Raw genomic sequence first — 24,738 nt, 5'->3', positions numbered from 1 at the left:
GAGATAAGGGCAAAATGAGGAAAGCTGACGTGAAGTGAACCAGTCCAAATGGGCAAGTCAAGTGGCAAACCACAGTCTCCAAGAAGGAAATGCAATGAAGCATTTCTGGGTATTTAATCTTAATAAATGTGTATGTGCAAACATACATGACCCAAACCCTAACAGATTAACTCTCACCAAATTGCCTTTGAGACTTTAACTTGAATATAGTCTTTGGACCAGATCGAATTTTATATGAACTCCTTAAAAGGCTTCCCCCCGGCCCTCATCCACAGAAATTTTACTCGCATAAAAACATTGGGTGAGAAATTATTAAAAATCTGGAAGTTTCCAGAGGAGAGATGAATGGGAGGATGGGTGAAATAGATAAAGGGATTAAGAACACTTATTGTGAGGAGGACGGAATAATGGATAGAGTTGTTTAAAAAAATCTTGCAAAATTCCAAATCCTTTGTAGTAATAATTTTTTAATTGAGGAAAAACAAATTTTGAAAAGAAACAAGATGCATATCTGTAACAATGTATAATACATATCTCTGTAGTTCCATTACAGTTTAAAGTCATTTTGTCAATTTAGAAGCATAAAATATATCTAAATATTTGAAGAATTTTGAATGCTCACAAAATGGCCATGCTTGGTTTATTTGGAGTTGTGAGGGTCTGAAAAAGCCCCCAACAAGAAAAAAAGACTATGCCTACAACAAAATATGCTCAACCCAAGCTTGCCTACTGACAGATAAAAAGGTCAAGTTTCAGAGTAGGAGACATAAAATTTATATAGAGAAAATTCCTGTGTTTTAATTTTAGGAAACCACACTTTGGGAAGACTTCTGATTTTGTTGTTGTTATGATTTCACATTTCTAGATAAACAAGAAAGGGTACAGAAATTAACTTTCCTTATTAAACTAGCCCTTTCATTGCTAATGCTTAGTGTTGTCATTGCCAATGGATCAGAAATACTGAAGGTAGTTCAATCATATTCTCCCAGAGTAGGATGCTAAGAGATCAGTCACTAAACCTGCATCATAGAATTGCTCAGAGAACAAGATAAGAAAGCAGCTGAGGGAAATGGAAGAGAGTGCTTTTATCATATAATAGTTCAGTTACTGGAAATATACCAGATATAGTTATCTTATGGCTACTTTAGATCTTAAGCTGCTTAAGAACAGGCATGAGTTAATCAAGTAGTCAGCAAGACTGTAGAGGATCCAGATGATGCACTAGGCACTGTGAGGAGACTTTCATTTTTCTTTCCTGTGCAGCAAATATTTTTTGAGTCCGTGTCTTCTAAGTCTCCTGGTAAGCAGAACCAACACAGCATAAACAAGTCTTCAGTGTGTTCATGATGTTTACATTCTAGCAGAAAGGACTGATAAAATGTGGAAGACACTGTGTTTAGACCTCAAACCTCAAACCTTGGAAGTTGGATTGGAATGAAAGGAACATATCTGAAGGAGCAAATACAAGACAGTATATAATAAAAAGCATATATGTCTAGACACTCAAAACTTGCAGAGTGGAAATCCATGAGCTATGGAAAGCTTTGAAAAGAGATCAAGTGTTTTTGGCCTGGAAAGATGAATGAGATTGGGAAAGAAAGAGGCAAGGAGTTCTTGACAGGGGGAACATCAGTGGGCAGGGATAAGGATAAAGGGGTCTGTGTCCTCTTTATACTCAGCAGGTCTGGTTCTGGGCCAGAGACTTGATGGCATCCTACAGGGGTGGCAGCCTTCTCTGCTCCTCCTTGAGCTCCTGCACACCTCTTATTGTTGACAGAATGAGGGAAAGCCTGGCTTACAGCACATGTTAACATTGGCAATATTCATGCCGGGAGACATACTAAGGGGTTGCCTTTACCCTTACTTGAAATCAATGCCTTGTTGACAGAGCTGTTTCTTAGAGCTGAGATGAAGGAGGTACCATGAGTCTCATGTTGCTCTCCCCTGGAAAAGCTGGTGAGAAACCAGTGCTAGACTTGTGACTCACATGGAGCCTGGCATAGGACACAAGAAATTTGGTATGGCTCATTCAGGAAGTCAGTTGATTGAGCTTCAGATAAACCACAAACATAAAATGCAAATCCCTGTGCTCTTCCAAGGTTGTCTATCTCAGGACAAATTTAAAGGTTTAAAGGAGTTTCTTCCCTTGGGGAAGGGGAGGGAGGGAGGAGACTATGTAGGGGAAAACATGGCAATTCTTCATTTTTTTTTTTGCAAGGACCTTCATGTAATAAAAGGATTTGTAGGTTCAAGCAGAAACAGAGAGAAACACGATTAGTTTAGAGAAAGTCAGTCAAAGCCTTTGTTTGCTGTTATGGAAACCAAACAACTGCTGGATTGAATGATACTAATATTATATTTTTATTTTTCAACTGTTCTTAGAAACTGTGGAGACACAGCCTAAGTTTATACAGTCTTAGATTAATTCCATAGTCTGCATATTCAGTAGGAAAAAATTAACTACATCAGAGAAAGTCTTAACACTCTCAAAAGAAATGCATGGAATCTGCATAAACAACCACAGAAAAATAAGCTTTACATAAAAAAAAAATCAAAGAAAAAAATGTGAAGGGTAAAGCTACAAGTTCGGTACTGTACAGTGGCTTCATGAAGGATAAGCATGTGTCTTCCAAGGAGGTCTGGTGAGTCTTTGCAATACAACATAAGCTTTTTACATGCTGTACTTTGATGTAAAATTCAATATATAGAGTAAGGCACTTAGGAAGAAATTTATATTAAAAATAGGTGAGGGAAATGATTGAACAAATAAATAAATGGGGGAGAATGGGCAAATCTTCCTTAGAGAAGAAATCCAAATAACTTCAGTAGATAGCCCCTCTCCAGGAGAGAGAGGTTAATTCCCTCCTCCATCTCAAGGAACAGTTAGATGTAGTGACTCACTTCCAAAGGATAGAGCATGGGAACAGAAAAGTAGTAACTTTAGAGTAAAGCAGCCCAGCAGATACCACTTGAACCAAATGATCCAGTAATAAATTAGGTTGATATCCTTATAGCCTCTTATGTGATGTAATGAGAAGGGTACTTCACCTCTATACTATTCTTTCTAAAAGTCTGTAACTCTGGTATAGTCATGAGAAAACCTCAGATAAACTGAAGAATGTTCTGTAAAATACCAAGCCAGTACTCCTCCAAATGATGAAGGTCATGGGAAACAAGGAGACTGAGTGGCTGTCACAGATCAGAAGGGACTAAGAAGGCATGGCTAAATAAAAAATGGTATGGCTCCTGGATTGGCTCCTGGAACAGAAAAATGACATTAGTGGAAACACTGGTGAAATCCAAATGAAATATAGAGTGTAGTTAATAGTAATGTACCAATGTCAACTTCTTAGTTTTGGCAAGTATATTATGGTGATGTAAGATGTTAACATTAGGGGAAAGGGGGTGAAGGGTGTATATGAACTCTCTAATATCTTTTCAGTTTTTCTATAAATCTAAAATTATTGCAAATGATTATTGCTTTTTCCTTTATCTCTTCTCTCTTCTCCACCCTAGATTCTGTGATGATAAGACATACCTATTTCTAATTTCTCCGTGTTATAATAAGAGAAGGTGTTCTTTGCTAAGGAAAAGGAGACCGTGGAAACTTGTCCCTTACCAAAAAGCTCTTTGTCTTTATTTTCTGTTTTTTTCTTTGATGCCACAAGTTTCCAATATAGTTACAAAACTCTTGAGTTATCTTTATTCATAAAGTCATAAAAAAGTAAAAAATCTAAAAAAGAAGTGATACTACTCCCCCAAAGATTAGATTCAAAGGATGATAAATAGTTAGATTATCAAGTAAAGATATATAAAGTGAAGCACCAACTACATTTTGAAATGCCACCAGTCCTTGATGTTCTGTTACAAAACCCTATATCCTGAGCACAGCATTTTGGAACATCCAAGCAAAGGATAAAGGATCAAAGGTACACTTTCTTCTTGTTTAAGGGTCTTCTTTCATTTTATTTCAGGGCCCTGGGGTAGTCTCTCAGCTTAAGCCCAGTGTTCACCAATCACTTGCTAATAACTAGAGCTGAAAGAGGGCTCTGCCCTAATGCCATTATGTTCAAGAGCCATGATTGATTGTGTTATAGTATGTTTTTGAAACCTAATTACTGTCTGAATGAGTATCTGAACTCATTAATCTTTAGTCCTGTAAATAAGTAAAATTGACTAAATAACTGGATTTCTCTAATGATGGCTTAGGTTATCTTTGGACCTACTGCCTTGCCCTACCCTCTTCAGGGCAGCAAATTATTTTGCTTAATGGTAATTGCTCCCCAGCTTTGAAATCAATTTGTAAAAGTCGGCTTATAAAACAATTTTCCATGTTGCCCTGTGATTGCTTGGTCCCTACTCTATCTTTGTGGTATAATGAGCACATCCTGTGATGTGTTCGCAAACCATTGTGTTTGCTGATGACCCTCCTTTGTGAGAAGGGTCACATCACTTAATGAGATAAGAGGCTGTGTGTGTGTGGAAGGGGGTGGGTTGCAAGAGTGGTTTTATTTTCACCTTACTAACTCTACCTGTTTGTTTTTTCTCCCCATCAAACTAGAAAACAATTTCATGTAGCATAGCTTATTCCATATACTCCAAATAATGTAGTAATCAATAAAGGTGATTCCTTTCTCCTTTCCTTAATATCCAGCTGCAGCATAACTAGGGGATGGGTCTTCAGGGTACATTCTTCCTTCTCTGATTTTTTAAAATGTTTTCCTTCTTGTTACCATTTTATTATCCATTAGAACAGTTCCCCAGATAGTAGCTTTAAGAGAAAGAAGATTAGGCATATTCATATGCACCATGGGATTTCTGCTTCCAGCCAAGATGGAGTAACATGGACCAGATATGCTCTCCCCTTGAAATAATTAAATTTTAAAAAAATGAAATAACAGTTTTCAATGCGTTGGATATCAGCCATTCAAGGACAGAGATCCCTGAGACATGAGAACAAATGAAATGAGACCCACAATTGCTACAGCTTGTAGCCTTGAGAAAGTTTATAGGTTATGGCACAACTACTGAATGAAGAGTTGAAGCTTAGAATCTAGGGAGACCAGGGCAGTAGAGGTCACAGAACAGAGTGCCAAAGAGTGGGATGGTGCTAGAAAGATAACTCTGGAAATCTGTAGAAGCTCTTCTTCCGAATAGTCAGTACTGATCAGCACATGTGTGTGAAGCAACTACCCAGGAGGAAGAAAGAACCATTTAGAAAGATTAGAGAAAACAGAAGCTAACATTCACACAAGGTAGGAGATTGTGCCTGTTTCTACCAGTCAGATTGGAAGACTTCACATATTCAGTGGGCATTGGGTTTTGCTTTAGTAATGGAGAATAAATAGCTCTAGACTTAAGACTATCTAGCAAAGCTGAAAAGCAAACGAAGCATGGACGAAATTTTCTAAATAACTAAATATCTCAGAAAAAAGTTCAAAAATATTTACAGGAATCAAAAAGCATCCAGCATGCAACAAAATAAAATTTACAAAGCTCAATGTCCAATTAAAGATTACTGGGCATACTAAGAAACAGGAACATATAACCCATCTGCATTGAAAGCCAGTTAATCAAAATTAATCTAGAACTGACTGATTTTAGAATTCTTAGACAAGGACACTAAAAACAGTTATTATAACTTTATTCTGTATGTTAAAGAAGCTAGAGGAAAGATTGACCAAGTTAAGTAGAGGCTGGAAAATGTAAAAAAGACCCAACTCAAACTTTTAAAGGTGAAAACTATACTGTCTGAAATGAAAAGGATATTTAATGGGATTAACAGCAGATTAGTCACTGTAGAGGAAAAGATTGTTTAACTTGAAGACAGCAATAGAAACTATCCCAAAGGAAAAACAGAGAAATAAAGCTCAAAAAAAATGAAAAGAACATCAGTGAACTGTGAAACAATTTTGATAAGCCTAATATCCATGTTAGAGTTCTCAAGAGGGGAGTGAGATGGGTCATAAAAATATTTGAAGAAATACTCTGAAGAATATTTGAAGAAAAGAAATAATCCAGTTAAAAAGTAGACATAGGATCTGAACAGATGACCAACATGAGAAGAGGCTCAACATCATTAATCATCAGGGAACTACAAATCAAATCCATAATGAGATATCACCTCACCAGCCAGACTGACAAGTATCAAAAGATAAGAAACAACAAGTATTGGTGAGGATAAAGAGCAAAAGGAGAACTCATGCACTGGTGGGAATGCAAACTGGTACAGTTACTGTGTAAAACAGTGTGGAGTTTCCTCAAAAAAATTAAATAGAGAAATACATATGCTTCAGTAATTCTGCTATTGGACATTTAACCAAAGAAAATGAAAACACTAATTTGAAAAGATATAAGCACCCCTATATTTATTGCAGCATTATTCATCATAGCCAAGATGTGGAAGCAACCTGTGTCTATTAATAGATGAATGGATAAAGATGTGGTTATATATATATATATATATATATATATATATATATATGAATGAGAATGAGATCTTACCACTGTAGCAATATGAATAGGCCTAGAGGGTGATACGGTAAGTATAGTAAGTGAGACAGAGAAAGACAAATACCTCATGATTTCAATTATATGTGGAATATAAAAATAAAACAAATGATGGGTGCCTGGGTGGCTCAGTTGGTTAGTGTCTGACTCTTGATTTCAGTTCAGGTCATGATCTCAGGGTCATAGGATTGAGCCCCGTGTCAGTATCTGCACTCAGTGGGAAGTCTGCTTGAGATTCTCTTTCTCCCTCTCCCATTGTCCCTTCCCTTCCCCAACTCTCTCTCTCTCTAAAATAAATTGATAAATCTTAAAAAAAATAAAACATATGAACCAACCAACCAACAAGCATACAAAAAGAAACAAAGACACTTAAATACAGAGAACACACTGGTGGTTGCTAGAGGGGAGGTGGTGAGGAGACGGGTGGAGACGGGTGAAATAGACATCGGGGGTTAAGAGATTCAAACTTTCAGTTATAAAACAAGTCATGGGAATGAAAAGTACAGCATAGGGAACATAGCCAATAATGTTGTATTAATGTTAGTATGGTGACAGATAAAAAGGAGTTTAAAGAAATGATGGCTAATAGGTTTCCAAATTTGATGAAAACTGTAAATCCACAGATCCAAGAAACTCAATGAACTCTAATCACAAGGGACATAAAGGATACTACACCAAACACATTGTAATCAAATTGCTCAAAACTAGTAATAGAGAAAACCTTAAAAATAGCCACTGAAAAAGACATTACACACAGAGGGACAAAGATAAAGATGATGGCATGCTTTTCATTAGAAATAATGCAAGCAATAAGATAGTGGAGCAATGTCTTTAAAATTCTGAAATAACAGAACTTAGAATTCATATCAAGTGAAATGTATCTCAAAATGAAAGCAAAAATACTGTTTCAGACATACATAAGCTGGAACACTGTATCATCAGAACTGTACTACAAGAAATGTTAAAGATGATACTTTAGCAGAAAACCTATGATACCAGATAGGGATATTGATTACACAACACAATGAAGAGCATCAGAAACATTAACTGCATGGCTAAATATATGTTTGTTTTCTTATTAGCTAAATCTCTTTAAAAGATAAGGGACCGGCTTAATAATAATAGTTATACAGTATGGGGTTTATAACATATAGAGTAGTAAAACATATAACAAAAATTGCACAAAAGCCAGGAAGGGAGAAATAGAAATATATGCATCATAAGTCCATTCATAAATTAACATTTACTGTTTAGTAAGTATTCCAAGTTTTGAGCATGAAGCATCTATTATGCATTACATACTGTTCTAGTAGTTACAGATACAGTGGAGGACAGAACAGATAAGATCCCTGATTTCTCGGATTGTCCATTTCACTGAGTTGGCAGTTAACAGACAAGGGCACAAATAAGCAGGATAATTATAGATTGTTGTAAGTGCCATTGAGGAAACAAATAAGATGGTATAATAGAGATGACAAAGTGTACAGGAAAAACTTAGAGTGACCAAGAAAGTTGTGTGTGACAAGGGGACATTGGAGCTGAAACCTGATAGCTGAGAAGAAGCCAGCCCAGTTGAGATTCAGGAGGAGGATTCCAGATTGAGATAACTTCTGAGCAAAGGCCCTGAAAGGGGGTATGAACACAGCCATTTTTAGAAACTGACTGAGGGAAAGTGTGGCTCAAATATAGTGAGAGAGGGGTAAAGAGGTGAGAGTATGGGGGCAGAGGTTGAATCATGAAGGATCTTGAAGCCATGATCAGGGATTTGAGGTTCATGCTAAGCACAGTGGGAAAACATTGAAGAGTTTCAGCAAGGGAGGGAGATGGTCTGGTTTACCCTCTAAACAGAAGATAATTTTGCTGTAAGATGGAGAATGGAAGGTAAGGTGCAGGATTGTAAACAAGAAGAGAAGTCACACGCCTATTTTAGTGCTTAAGGCAATAGATGATGGTGGTGGTATGAACAGACACAATGACAGTAAGAAGAAAGGAAGTAACTAGATTAATTATGCATTTTGGAAGTATTACTGGCAGGGCCTGATGACAGATGTGGATGTGGGGGCCAGGAAAGGAAGAATCTAGAAAGCAGGGGAGCTGGGATTTGATCCAGGTTCATCTGAGTCCAGAATTTTCTGCTTTCAGTGCTGCCATTATTAGGTTGGACACTCATTATGCATCTCATATCTCACCAGTCATGAGAATATTAAAAAGTGATCAAGGGCAAGAGAGCTGATGATTAAAAAATTATGTTAGCTAGAAACTAAATGATACCACTAAGTGTTATAGAAGTTCAGAGGCAGAGGAAGAAGTTATGGCAAGTAACATAAACTCAAAAGAGTATGCTTTGATAGGGAAAGAGAGAGTTCTGTGTGGAGAAGGAGTGGTGTGAGAAAAGACCTGGAAGTGGGGATTTCCATATGGTTTTCAAGGAATGATAACTAAACTACAATGGTGTATTAATAAATAAACCCCAAAGTGAGTTGGTTTGAATAGGTAGCTAGAAATGGAGTTGGTCAGCTTAGAATGATTGAATGGTAATGCAAAACCTCTAAGTGGCAACCTTCAGATAGATCAATATGTCATCATTGTAGAGCTTTTGATTAAAAGTGGGGAATTGATTCCATATATTACATGCACTGTAGCAATCATTTTAAGTAAAAATTAGGGATAGCAGGGTTTCATTGCCAACCATGTACACACAGCCAGAGACAAATGATGGACACAGAATTTGAAATTTTTCTCATTGGTGGAGGTTTTTCTACCACTTCACATAAATGAAAGATATTTTTTGTCCCCCTCGTCTTTTTCCTGCTTTGCCTTCTTCTTTAAATATACTACTGATTTTTCTAACTGTGGTAGTCATCTGGTCTGTGATGGTTGGAACTTTCTTGAGCATTATCAGAATGTACAGATATTGTAGATAGTGATAGCTCTACCCATTGAAAGTTTTCTGAAATATGGACCAGACTCCAGAACACCAAATGTTAATCCAATTGGGTGACTTGTAAGATGGGTCCTCTGGAAAGCAGACCCAACTTTGCTGACCTTATGGAGTCAGGGAGAGAATCCACAGCAAATAACCCACTGGAATCCTTTGGTTCTGTAACCAGGAGATGGGCTTTGCAAATCTTTGGCCCCAACTTTAGGACTGCAGGTCTGAAATTCACAATTTATGAGCTCAATGGCAAATTAACTTCCAACTGAACTTTTCTCAGTAAAACCCTCACCTCTGTCCGTGTGTTTCCAGCTGTGCAGTAAGAAGAAATGAATCATTTCTGTAACAATTGAATCAAACCTTCTATCTTTCTTCTTTCCAGATCAAACTCCAAACTGTGTTCAGATGAGAGATAGTTGGCAGAGTGAACTTCCTCTTCATCTCTGCTTGCATCCTACTTCTGGTAGTTTGAGCTTGTGTGGGTTCTAGATACTTTTTTACTTATAAATCAGTGGGCAAGTGTTATTCATAGTCACACTCTGACTACACACACACACACACACACACACACACTCACATGTTTCATAATTCCTGGACAACATATTCAGTCTAATCAAATGATTCCTATTTTCTCAAATCACTTATTTGGAAACATTTATAGTTTGAAAATTAATTGTATGTTGTTGGTTTTTTTTAAAAAGCTTTATGGCTGACCTAATGATAGCAGATGAAGATGCCAAGATAGCATTTTAACTCTTAAGACTAAACAATAATATTAGCTCTATACAGCCAAAATATTAAAGCAAATGTTTAATAGAATGTATCTTCACAAGTTGTTTGTTTTGTGTACAAACCTCTCTCCCACAAGGTATACATATTTTAAATTTCTATCCTGCCAGGGATGATCATACAAATTTCTGACATTTGATTCATTTCACCTTTCAGGCCACAATTTTAAGAGGGGCTCATGTAATCCATAATATAATACAGCTGCTTCTCTTTGGGAGAAGGTTGGTTCACTGGTAATTGTTAAGCCCCCTTCTGAGATCTGGGTATGTTCAAAAATGAGGAAGAAGTCACTATTTGTACACTATTGGGGATGTAATCTTCTTTAACAGTCCTCCACTTGAATGATATTCGTTTGCTCCTGGCCCTTGGTGATACTTGATCTTTTTCACTTCTGCATATTTGTTGACCCAAGTCCATTATTTAGGACCTTCTGTTCCTCCCCATCTATTCGTTGCTTCCAACCAGACTTCCAGCCCAGTGGAAACCCCACTCCCTTTGCAAGGTCCCCTGGACCACACCAGACTGACTTGATAACTTTCTCTTTTGAGGTCTCTTTTGGACCTTTGCCACTTTAGATTGTTATCTTCTCATGTTAGACTGTCCAGTTTCCCAACTAGATGTAGATAGGTGAATATAAAAAATGTTGAAACAGGTGATCATCTACCTTACATTTCTCAGTCTTTGGACTCCTGATCCAGTGTTCTTTTGACTTTCATGCTATGCTTTATTACTTTTACCATGCCTATTAACTTTTGAGGGCAATGATTTATTCATTTACCAAGTCATTATTTATTCATCATTAACCAGATATTCACTGAGTGTCTACTAGATGCTAGGTTCCATCCTAGACCCTGGAGATACAGTAGTGACCTTGAGAGAGAAGGAGATGCATTTTAGTGGTGGACCCAGAAAATAAACAAGTAAGTAAACAAAGTAATTTTAGAGAATGAGAGTGCTACATATAAAACCGAAAAGGATAAGTAGGGTGGTAGACAAGAGACAGGCAGTGGTGTGGGGAGGCTGATAGAGCTCTTGAGCTGAGATCTGACTGATGAGTTGGGGGTGGTCTTAGGAGGATCTGGAAGAAGAGTGTTCCCTGCGGAGTGAACAGTAGGTGCCAAGGACCTAGGTCAGAATGAGTTGGTGTTTTACAGGAGAAAAATATCAGTGTGACTGGAATGGGGATCAGCAAAAGGAAGTGGGACAGACGTGGTGAGAGATATCAGGTAGGCTGGGCTCAGAACATGCATGACCTTTGTAGGCAACGTGAAGAGTTTGCAGTTCATTGTCAGAGGAAGTGGGCAGCCCTGAAGGGCTTGATGTAGGGAAGCGACATTATATGAGTTATATTTGAAGCCAAGCTTGCTAGCTGTCAGCAGGAGGTTTTTTCCCTTTTCTTTCTTTTATTCTTTGTCTTGCTTTTGCCTTTGCTTTTGGGGGGATGCATACACTTTAACTGTCCAGCTGCATGAATTTTATATACATACATACCCTTGTAACTACATCCATAGTAAGATAAAGAAACATTTCAGCACACCCCAGAGGGCTCTTTGTTGTGCTCTGCCCTGTCATTACTTCCACCTCTGTTAGGCTGACTTTTATCACCACAGATTAGTTTTGCCTGTTTTTGAACAAAATACAAATGAAATCATATAGCATGTACTCTTTTGTGTCTGGGACTTATAACTATGTAATATTCTATGGAATGAATATCTTACAAATTTATTTGTTTTACCATTGATGGACTTTGGGAATGTTTCCAATTCAGGCTATTTGAGTAAAGCTGCTCTGAACATCCTTGTACATGCCTTTTGGTATATACCCATTTAGGTTGTATATAAACCCAGGAGGGAAATTTCTGGTCTTAGAATTTATGTATTTAGTAGATGCCATCAAACAGTTTTCCAAAGTGGTTGTACCAATTTACACTTCCACTAAATATGCCCAAGTATTCTAGTTTCTTCCTGTTCCTACAAACACTTGATATTATCAGTCCTTCTAATTTTAGCCATTCTAGTAGGAGTGTAGTGGGTGAGGGTCTCATTGTGGTTTTCTGGTGGGGATGAGAGGGGTTGTTTCTTGTATGGTGCTTATGATTATGTTGTTGATTGTTTGGTTTGATTTTGAAAGTTTGGTTTTCAGGCTTCCTGGCTTTCATTCTCTATTTCTAATACCACATTTCCCCCCCTTGCAATACCCCATGTCCCCAAGAGCATTATAAAAGCCATGCATGCTGATATGACATCATCAGTTCATTGTCTTTAAGGAATGTGATATTTCATCTTTTATAGGGTGACCCTATTCCAAGATAGAAGGGAAAATAGAAAACAGGACTTAGAACTTGAAAGAGAAAATTTGGGTCAGGCTCCAGCTTAATGCAGTTTCCATTCTTGGAGCCAAAATGTTGTCTAGTCAATACACAAAGGGAGTAGCTAGAGGAGTGGGGACTGTTGGTTTCATTATATGCTCATTATACCACTACATTAGGGTGTCTAAGATTTTGCCCTAACAATGAAATTAAGGGTTTTATGCCTCATTTCCTGTTTTGGAAAACAGAGTCTTTGACTTTAAAAAAAAAAAAAAAAAGGCTAATTGCATATTGTTTTTAAAAATTGGGTTGATAATTCATCATATCGTAATTAAACTAATTAGGATGCTATTATTTTCCAACAGCTTTAATGAGGTCTTCCACTTGGCAGGGAACCTGTGAGACCAAAAAATATTGCCATTTGTTAAAAGATGGAGAAACTCTGATGACAAACGACTCTATTCAGCTGCATTTTGGTTAATAAGATCAATGCATTAATCTAGTTATACTTTGTTCCCTTGAGTTTGGCAAACTTCTGAAGTTTTCCAATTTTCTACTGTGTCTCTTCTGCTCCCCACCCCCTTCTTCTCCTTAGAGAATTTCTGGCGTCTAAGTTAAAATAGGTGGAAACATTCTCTGTTTCCAGCCGAGGCTCCCCAGCTTGGTTGGAATGCTCGTCTGGTTGTAATAGAGCCTGCTTTTCGGCCAGCAACTCTTAAAATATCTCCTCGGCTTATGAAGCAGAAAATAGAAGTTTGGGCAGCTTCGTGTCTGCTTACATGATGTTTCTTGCTGCTTGCTTTGGGGGGCACTGTTGCTCCAGTTTGAGAACTCCAGCGGGGCTATAGTGAGTGATGGCTCTCAGTTTCGCAATTTTGTATCTGCACTCCTAGTCAAGTAATCATTACAAATGTTTCGTGGAGGAAGGAGTTGGCTCTGAGCAAAGGTCTGCCTCTCTGAAGAAGTGAAGGCCTGAGGAGTGGGCATTGGTCGTCGTGGTAAAATTTTCCCCTTTGACAGTGTAATTAAGTGTTAATTAACTAAATGAGTGTAAATGTTGAAGGCTGAGATAAATATCTACATTTCCTTAATCTATTTTTCCCCTCTAAAATTTGATAAAGGAAATTTGGATTTAATGGAGGATATATGTCAATTTTTTTTTTTTTTTTAAGATTGCAAATCTGTTTAGAAGGAACTCAGATCCATTAGGTTTGGATTTCTACAGGAAAAGTTAACAGAGTATAAATATAGAAGACGTACAATAAAATACGGATGTGATATTGTAATAATTATGTTAAGAAGGCTTAGTGGAGCTACCTTTTTGAAACATCTGGTTTGTTTCTGTTCTTTCCACATCCTGCAGATGTTGCATGGAATACACTGACAGGAGAATACATTAGCTCACGAAGTCATTCCAATGAATAAAGCAAAGAGTAGCCTCTTAACTTTCTAAAAAATCTAGTTAGAAAAGAATTCTGCTTTCAGAGCAGGCAGAGATTAGGTCAATAATTGAGAGGGGCTCAGGGCCTTCTAAAAGTGTCAATAGTGATCTGTTCTTGCCAAAGGGGAAAAGAGACACTTTGTGGAGGGGCAGCCAGAAGTAATAAATGGGAATCTTTGTAATTCTAGGACTTTCTCATTACCTTCATGATTAGTGATTAAAAATAGGTCTGGAAGCAGGGGCAAGAAAAGCCCACTCTTTCTGTGCTCAGTCCTAGAGCTAAAGGCTCCTGAACTCTTCTCGAGTTTAGCTACTCTGTCTCTCCTGGCCCTCTGGAACTCAGAGTGAGTCCCAGAGGCAGGTAGACTGCTCATGTGGCTGGGACAAGTGCCTTGGGAAGGGGACACATAATTGAGGTACCATCTGTGGCATGGGGCTGATGACAGCTGCACGATGCCCTGACACTCCAATGTCAACACCTTCCCCAGACGGGAAAAGACGGGGCAGGCGCATGTATGCTGAGCCATCAGGAGAACAGACATAGCCATTCTTGGAGGCGGGGGCGGGGGGTGCTGGGGAGTTTGAGTTTATTAAATAGGAGTTGGTTGCCTATGAGATTAACACCCTGAAATAAATTCAAAGTTAAGAAATATTCTGGCCTCTAGCCCACTTGGCAGGAGGATTAGAAACCTGGAATGGTCAGAAAGACAAAGCCTTAAAGGGCCAATGTCACGTTTGGTTTCTGGCCGGCTATGATCTCTAAATTTCCCCACCATTTACATCCTCCTTTGGGTTACAGCGTCATGTGTTCAGAAGACCCATATTAAAATGTGTAACAGATGTTTTTCTGGCCACCAGCCTAGAAGACGAGAAGAGCACACTCATATAAACTCGTCTATAAGAAACCAGTATTTCTCTGGTTCAGCTCTGGATTGCTGAACTCCAGTTACTGACATCTACTCCTATTTGCCTTCTTCCCTCTGGGGCAGAGGGATAAATCTCTGGGATGTTTCATAGAAGACTGTTTCTTGCATGTCCTCACAGGGTTTCTAGCTTCCTTTGGGTCACTGAGGAGGGGTCTGTACTGCTTACATGAAATCCTTCCATTTCAGCAACGATTTTGTGTATGGCTCCACCAAGCAGACACCAGGCTCCTGGCTGCACCATTTACTACGGTCTCAGGTCAGGGGAGATATTACTGAAATTACACAAGAGCTTTGCTCTCTCTGAGAATGATTCTAAATTTCCTCAACCTTTCTCCCCTCAGTGCTATACCTCCTTTCTCTTTTCTTTTGCAACTGGCTAATTTTTGCTTTTGATTTTTCAGCCATATTTCCCTATGCTCAATTGACAGATTAAACAGATATGACAGGTTTTAATCATTTTGGGGCACGTTTAACACTAACATAAATGTGTTACTTAAGGAAAGAGGTTTAGCATTATTGTCATTATCATTATAATAATTTTTAACATTTATGCCACCTTTTGGAGTGAATGACATGCTTTCCCATCTATTATTTCTGCTGATTCTCCAAGCAATACTGATGTAGGTAGGGCAGAGATTACAACATTAAAGTTATGGGTGAAGAAATCAATGCTCACATAAAGTAAAGCTATTCATTCAAGATCATGCAACCAGTGAAAGTGGAATTCAGCCCATTCTAGAGCCCAAGTTCATAGTAGGAATTTAAGAAGATAGACCATAGAATGGGAATGCTTTTGTAGGGTAGTCAGGTGGAACTAGAAACAATTTGCCTTATGAATACCAGCAGACAAGAAGCATACTATATTACCCCCAGTTTAAAAAAAAATTTCAGAATTGTATGGCCCCAAAGACCCAATCTGAAGGCCAAAGAATCACTAGGTAGTGATTCATTGCTGGCCTTGAAGGGAAAACAGAGATTACTTTACTAGCAAGACAGTAAGCTTTGGAGGATAAAAACCCAAACCTTCTTTCCTGGAAGAATGGAAAAGACTAATCAGAGAAACTACTGAGAAGGAAGAGGAAATCCTCAAAGAGATGAAAAGGGTTGGTATCGGGAATTGGCAAAAGAGTTAAGGAAATGGAGGATGATAATTAAACCAAGTGTGAGGGGAGCTAATGGAAATGGGTCAGTAGAGAGACTGGAGGATGAGAGAAATATAAAAATACCTGAATGAATGTGACTTCCTTCTGAATAGAGCTTGACATCCAAGACATAGGGAGGGGGCTGATATGATGTCCTTTTCCACTCAAGACTCAAAAGTTATAAAAATCTCATTCCACACTGTCTGCTTTTCAAAGACATGCTGGCCAGAGGCATGAGATACACTGGAGATACATGAGATATTCACAATCTGAGCATTAAAGAGGTTCTGGCCCAATTAGCCCTCAGGTCTTGGGGAGTATAACCATGGATTTGAATTCAACTTCTATCCATAATTAACTCACTGGGTTTCCTGAAAGTCATTTCTCTTCTCTGAGAGGTTTATACTTACTGTGAAGCAGAGCATGGAGGACTGGAAAAACTTGATGCCAAGGGCCAGTACCTTTAGGAGAACCAGATTAAAGCACACACATCTGAAAATCAGAAGTGCTGAGTCACCTGGGAATTATGGCTTCTTAACTTCTCTGTTCTATAGATTGCCACCATACTTTTGCTGATAGGATATGGAAAACAGGGTAACACAAGATTTCCTTCATTCTAAGTGTTAATGGAATTGGATATTGATAGAGAAGGCAATAAGTTATGAAATCTATAGCAACCTTTCACTGCTTGGCTGGACCCCGCCTGGACATCTTCTGCCTGCATAGAAGGGATGGGGCTTCAGCCATCACCTAGCCAGTCAATGCATTGCAGAGTTGTTCTTTGTTCTGCTCTTCTCTAATCTCTCTAAAAGCTGCAACATCTAAATGAAGCAAGTATGAGGTTGACACATATTAGAAGGCTCCTGTGACTCATTCCTTTCTTTAGGAGCTTTAGAATTCTTTAGTAGTTCCAATTCTTGGGAATTTTGTGCAGCAGCAGTGTTTACACTGGGCTGCACAAAACATGACCACTGTCTAAGAGAAACCTCCCAATTGAAGGCATACCACCGAGAAAAAGCCAATGTGTTCTCTGCCATAATCACTGATTCCAAATAGAAAGATCTTCCCATAAGCCTGATAGCAGGATGGACCATCATGTGAAAAAAATGGCATAGATATGACCATGTCTATCTCCGAGGGGCATACTCTTATTTAAATAGGGAACAGCATTTTATTACAATGTTGACTAGCAAATAACACACCTGGTTTGACCTGTCTAGAAATAATCCCATCTCAGGTTGTTTTTAAGGAATACCAATGGGAAGCTGAAAAGTGAACAAGTCAGTCAGCTAGTAAACTAGACCCCTCTAAGTATCTGGATCTTTAGCAGCGTATAGACAAACATCTGTGCAGTTAATTAGTGGGTTGATCTTAGAGGAAATAATGGTTTCTTCCTACTATAGATGTGAGTAAAGGGGTAAGAACACCCATCCAAACTTAACATGAGTTGTCTGGAAAGTTAGGCCTTTCTTGCCCTGAAATTGCAAATCTGTCTTTGGGCAAAGACTGGTTTTTCCTTCCTGACTCTCATGTGTTCAGTGGCTTAAGGAATATTTGTAAGTACAAAAATGGGCAATGCCAGACAATTTTACATCTCCTTTTCCTGGTCGAGGAGCAAACCCAACATTGACTTCTCTCTGGAGCCTCACTGCTCACCAGCTGTGAGTGATGTTTTTTCCCCCCACTTCCTCTCATAGTGGTCTCTTCTTTCTTTCTGTGGGACTAGCTCATCAAGGACAAAATTCATATCCTATTGCCTTGTTCTCCATGGCTGCCTTGGTTCTGTGCGCATAGGAGGTGTTTAATAGATACAGATTGAGTGAATGATGCTCTCTAAAAACTACGTAGACTTTTTGGTGCTAAGTCATACCAGCCTGCTCCAGGTTCTCTTGTTTTCTTCTTTAGATCACTTCAATTTCCTCTTTTTATCTGTCACCACCTTTTCTGCCACTTGAAGTTCTTCGTGCAAGTTGGAATAAGGAGCTACAGTATGGTGTCAGCGCTTCTTATCCTTTTGGTCCATACTATAGACTGAAAGTTTGTATCTTTACAATACTCTGTAGTATTCTCTTATAGTAGGCCAAACCAACTAAGATAAGCCCTTTGTCATCATGAAATTTTCCTTTCTGGTCCCTATAGGAAATCACATACAAAAATAGCAAACAAAACCTTACAAATGTTTTGATTGTCAATGTTTCTGTTCTGTAGCTCTAACTCCCTCTGAAGTGACTAGTGCAAGAACTTGCTTTCTTTATGGCTGTAACCTGAATATAACTAATGTACCACATGATCCTGTCTATGCGTAATATAGATTCAAAGACAGAACTGTATGTCAAAGGAAAAATAAGGGAAAGATGTTTCAGTCTGACTAATCTCATAGAACACAGATTGGGAGTCTATGGCTCCTAGTTCAAATCTGGTTTTTATTTTTTAGTAAAGTTTTTTGTTTCTTTTTAAAATATCTTTATTATTCCCTATTCTGAAGGTTCAAATTCAGTTTAGGTTCTGTTTTCTATGGATCTGAAAAGCAAAATTGTCATTAAAGAGCATTTTAAGGTTATTTCTTTAAAGTTCTCTCCTAGGCTTATTTTAGAAGACTGGAGGCTTTGAGAAATATCTTGAGATCTCCAGTACAATAGACCAGCAACCTCTAATAGAGAAAAAATTAAACAATTAAAAAAAATCTACCCTTCTTGAAAAGCAATCTTAGTCTCATGCACCCAGTTCTTATGGTACAGGGTGGGCTTGCACTAATGCGGAACGAGCACATCCTATTGTCCCACAGGACAGCAGTCACTGGGCCTCTCTTCCCTTCTGAATGCAAAGTGAAACAGTTCTCTGGCTTTTCTTTTAGTTAGAGTGATTTTGGTTACACAAAAGAGTTTGTCTCAAGCTAGCTCAAGTAAAAGGAGTAGTTACTGGAAGGACACATACAGTTGAACAGGGAGATGGACTCCTTCGGAAAGCAAACACAGGAGGTACAATGAAGCCTTGGACAACTGGAACCTTGGACAGTTATGGACACAAGTGGCTCTAGGCTTTCACAGTTGCAGTTTGTAGACCTTTTCACAGCAATTCTCTGACACTGTCAACTTCTAGACATCCTTCTCGACATTCTGAATTCAAATTCCCAAGTAAAGGAATTCAACTGAATTCTTCCAACTCTACTTACCAGGTCATACCATGTACCAATGAGTAGGCTATTGATTGACTGTAATCTAGTCATTGGCCATCCCTGTGCAAAGTCCAACCTTAATGCTGCTTTCTTCATCCTTCAACGTGATGTTCTGAATAGGGAAGGGTCATAGCAGGCCCGTTGACAGACACATCTAGGACCATCCAGGCCTGGGCTGACATGCACACATCCTATATCTAAATTGCTAGAGATGCCCCTGCCTGATACTATCTAAACATTGTGCATGCAATTTTGAGGTCATCTGTGACCTCCCAGCAGTGTTGCAATCCAAAAATCACATCTGTATCCAGAGGCCACTAAAGCTGCAGGTTTGTCTCAAAAACCACAGCCTTCAGGCAATGTTCATTCCTCTCTTGACCCCATTTTGATCCCACTCAGACATCACTCATACATACACAGACATAAATACATATATGTGTATGTATATAACATAATGCATGTAAAAAATCATAAACTCTATGGCAGTATACTTCCATTGTCCAGAGGAATCATTCGCAAATTAACACTCTCCATTTCTATTTTTCCTGGTAGTTACAATTATATCTTTTAAAAATATACCTTATATTCTTCCATTTCTTGGTTTGCCAAGTTACAAAGTTGTTGACTTCTCTATTTGAAAATTTAAGAGTCCGGTCTTCTGCAATATTTTCTTTCTTCCTTACTCCACATCTACTACCCAAATTTTGTTAATTATGTTGTTTCTGACAATAACATTCTGTTCTCTAGCTAAAATTAAGTATACTCTGTCAATTGGTTGATACTAAAAATTGAAAATCAACAAACAATATTTAAAATCAACAATGTAATTTTCACATGAAATGTATGTTTCCCTGAACTTTGAGGACAACCATTATTTTCTATAATCCAGTATTATTGATTAGAAGTCTCATGTACATCTCATTGTCTTTTCTTTGTAGATAAGTATTTTTTAATCTCTGGAATTTTTTAGTCTTTGGAATGCTTATCATTTGAATGGGTCTAAATAGTAGACTTTTTCCTATACTCTACCCCACACAGTAGTAGTGTATTGTTATTTAGAGGAGTCAAATCTTCTATTATTTCTTTGATAATTTCTTCTCTAATGTTTCTGTATTCTCCTGGAATGTCTTATATTTTCTGTTCTTGTCTTTTTTTAATCTGTCCTGTGGTAGAGTTTCTTTTTCTTTTCTTATTTTTTCTGTTAGAGTTTCTTTATCTTCCTGATATCTAACTTAATCTTCAGATGATTTCATTTTATTGTTCAGCTGTATCAATGATTCTTTTTTTATTATTTTTTAAAAATTAAGTTTTATCAAAACACAGCCACATTTGTTTATGTATTCTCTATGGCTGTTTTCAAATGACAGTGGCAAAGTTGAATGGTTGTGGCAGATATGGTAATATTCTAAATGCTGAAAATATTTACTATCTGGCCCTTTGTAGAAATGTTTGCTGACCCCCATCTTAGAAGGTGTGGGGGGCAGGTAAGTGGAGATAACATAATTAATGTACAGGAAAATCTATTTCTGTCACATGTAGTCACCTTCATAGGAATAGCTGCTGATCACTCAAAAATGAAAAGAATCCTTTTCTTTCTCTCAGCTTCTTATCAAAAATCCCTTTTTGAAATCCAGCCTGGGTAGCTCCTAACTTCTCCATCCTTACTTACCTTTTTTTGAATAAAATCCTTTCCTCCATCATCAAGACAGCATGGTACTGGCACAAAAACAGACACATAGATCAATGGAACAGAACAGAGAGCCCAGAAATAGACCCTCAACTCTATTGTCAACTAATCTTTGACAAAGCAGGAAAGAATGTCCAATGTAAAAAAGACAGCCTCTTCAATAAATGGTGTTGGGAAAACTGGACAGTCACATGCAGAAAAATTAAATTGGACCATTTCCTTACACCACACATGAAAATAGACTCAAAATGGATGAAGGACCTCAATGTGAGAAAGGAATCCATCAAAATCCTTGAGGAGAACACAGGCAGCAACCTTCGACCTCAACCGCAGCAACATCTTCCTAGGAACATCGCCAAAGGCAAGGGAAGCAAGGACAAAAAATGAACTATTGGGATTTCATCAAGATCAAAAGCTTTTGCACAGCAAAGGAAACAGTTAACAAAACCAAAAGACAGCTGACATAATGGGAGGAGATATTTGCAAATGACATATCAGATAAAGGGCTAGTATCCAAAATCTATAAAGAACTTAGCAAACTCAACACCCAAAGAACAAATAATCCAATCAAGAAATGGGCAGAAGGCATGAACAGACATTTCTACAAAGAAGACATCCAGATGGCCAACATACACATGAAAAAGTGCTCCATATCACTCGGCATCAGGGAAATACAAATCAAAACCACAATGAAATATCACCTCACACCAGTCAGAATGGCTAAAATTAACAAGTCAGGAAATGACAGATGCTGGCGAGGATGCGGAGAAAGGGGAACCCTCCTACACTGTTGGTGGGAATGCAAGCTGGTACAACCACTCTGGAAAACAGCACGGAGGTTCTTCAAAATGTTGAAAATAAAACTACCCTATGACCCAGCAATTGCACTACTGGGTATCTACCCTAAGATACAAATGTAGTGATCCGAAGGGGCATGTGCACCCAAATGTTTATAGCAGCAATGTCTACAATAGCCAAACTATGGAAAGAACCTAGATGTCCATCAACAGATGAATGGATAAAGAAGATGTGGTCTATATACACAATGGAATACTATGCAGCCATAAAAAGAAATGAAATCTTGCCATTTGCGATGACGTGGATGGAACTAGAGGGTATCATACTTAGCAAAATGAGTCAATCAGAGGAAGACAACTATCATATGATCTCCCTGATATGAGGAAGTGGAGATGCAACATGGGGGGTTAAGGGGGTAGGAGAAGAATCAATGAAACAAGATGGAATTGGGAGGGAGCCAAACCATAAGTGACTCTTAATCTCACAAAACAAACTGAGGGTTGCTGGGGGGAGGAGCGTTGGGAGAAGGGGGGTGGGGTTATGGACATTGGGGAGGGTATGTGCTATGGTGAGTGCTGTGAAGTGTGTAAATCTGGCGATTCACAGACCGGTACCCCTGGGGATAAAAATATATGTTTATAAAAAATAAAAAAAAAATCCTTCCCTCCACTAGTAATTCTTATTTATTTTTCCCTGAATACCAAAAACTCTACCCTGATTCAACTCATTCCAATTGATAGCTCTTTCTACTGTTTATGGCAAACTGTGTATCACTAACAATCCAGAATTCACACCAAAGGAGTCTTCTTTAGGAGAGATGTGTAAAGAGAAGGCTCATAGTTTGGTCAAAACTATGTAAAATTTGCTCCTGTTAAATAACAAATTGTTTGATGATGGCAAGGCTCACCAACAGCTCACCCTTAGGCACTCCCAGCTTTTTCATAGGAATTCAGAACTCTCCCTGGCACCCTCTCTTCTTGTATGTAGCCTCACAGAGATGGCTGGCCACTCCCCTCACATGGGTCTCAGATGGAAAAACTCTGCTCTCAGGCTTCCTTTAGGGATATCCACTTCCAGGGGCCTCTGCCCCTTCTAGTCAGAACGCCTGAGGACATTTCTCATTCCTTTCATGGAATTTGTTTTTGTGTGTTTGGTTTTTCCATTTGTATATATACATGCACATATATATAGTTTTTTTAGTAATTTTTTAGTATTTTTTTTTAGAAATTTCTTTTCTTGGTTTCAAAAGTAAATTTTGTTCATTGAAAGGAAAGGTAAAATACAAAACTATATAAATAAGAAAAAAATCAGCTATAATCCCCTATGCAGAGGTAACTAGTATAAACCTATCAGTATGTTAATTTATAATTATTATTCTGTTAATATGTATGTGAATCTTTACATGTGGATATACATACCCACATAATTATTAAATCCAGTTTTGGTTTAGAGTATATACTTTGTTTTGTATATCTTTTCTTTAGTGCTACATGTGTGTTCTTGCCTTTAGGTTTACACTCTTTACACTACTTTGTACTTGAATAATTGTTTTCCTGGGGGAAACCAGGTTTTTCAGTCAGATCATAAATTCCTTGAGTGCAAGGATAGTTTCTCCTTTCTCTCTTTCTCCTTTCCTCACCTCCATTCCCATTCCCACCAGCAACCAGTGTCATTTAGTAGTAACGAATGAGTGTTTGATAAATATTTTCTGAATATAGTTGAATGGGAATGATGTGTGACGCACCCATAGGAGGAAACCCAAGTGCCTGATCTTTCTCTCTTGTTCTTGCCACACAGAGAAAGTCACAGCTTGAAACGAGCCGTGAATGGTTCTTTGGCGGGCGCGCACAGCAATACACCTGCTGAGTTATGAGCCTGATGAATCATTTGCCTGGTTATCTTGCTAGTCATGCTGAACTGAATGCCACTTTTCAAACCCAGCAGGTCCAAACCAGGGCTTTCTTTGCTTTGGTTTTGGTTTAGTGTTTTTTCTGTAAATCGTCTCATCTCATTTTTTAAAAATCTCTAATAATGGACTTATAAAAACAGTATTCAAAGAGTACTTCACCACTCTTGCTTTTCTAATAACAGTTTCATTACATATCACCAAGTAAATTAGATTTAGCCTCTTGTTTTATTTATACATAAAACCAAGCAAAGATATCAACCATGGGATAAATTAATAACAAGGCATAACCCTGCCAGATATTTCCTTAGGGGGACAAACCAAACAACAAAACCACCCTCCCAACACTTGTCCTTATCTATTTCATTACATGCTTTGGCAAGTCTCAATGGCCTTCTTGTTTAACTGACCTAATGGTTTTGTTTATGTTATTTTTTTTTAATTTATTTTTTTGCAAAAGTTAACATCCCTTTCCCTTAGCATCCAAATTTTTCTCTTCTGTCGCGGTCTTCCTTACAGATCCCCCCTCCTCCCCATTCCTTAGATGAGGAACTGCAAGGGTCACTGAAATTAATGAAAAACACAATTGTAACAACATGAACCTAGAGGCCCAATTTGGCTCTAAGGGGGCTCCATTTGGGTGTATCACGTTGCATTATATGATGTAAGGGCTTCATATGGGTTAATCAAAATGTAACCTCAGCCCTTACTCAAATCACCTGTTGGACTGCTGTTTGCAGAGGTTGAGGCTTCCTGCTGCTGCTGGGTCTGCAATGCATTTAGCTAATAATAATCCCTTCCATTTGGGAGAGTGCCTTCTACTTTTCAAAGCTCTTTCACCTCTATTATCTCTCATTTGATCCTAACTTAGCATTGGGAAACATTTCCCATTTTACGGATGAGGAAACCCAGAAGAAATTGACTTGCTCATGGTCACACGACCAGTTTCTCTAGTCTTTCTGTCTCCAAACTATTATAAATAAGTCACTAAAGTTTAGGCATCTTTTTAGTGTTTCACACCACTCAGTACATTTTCTTATAATTAAAGAAAAAAAAGCAATCATATTAAAATTTAATATTAAAATGTTGCCCGTGATTTTATATTAAAAATTGAGTTCCCA

The sequence above is a fragment of the Mustela lutreola genome, chromosome 9 (assembly GCF_030435805.1).
Source record: "Mustela lutreola isolate mMusLut2 chromosome 9, mMusLut2.pri, whole genome shotgun sequence".
NCBI classification, from domain to species: domain Eukaryota; kingdom Metazoa; phylum Chordata; class Mammalia; order Carnivora; family Mustelidae; genus Mustela; species Mustela lutreola.
Note: the sequence above shows the minus strand (reverse complement) of the source record.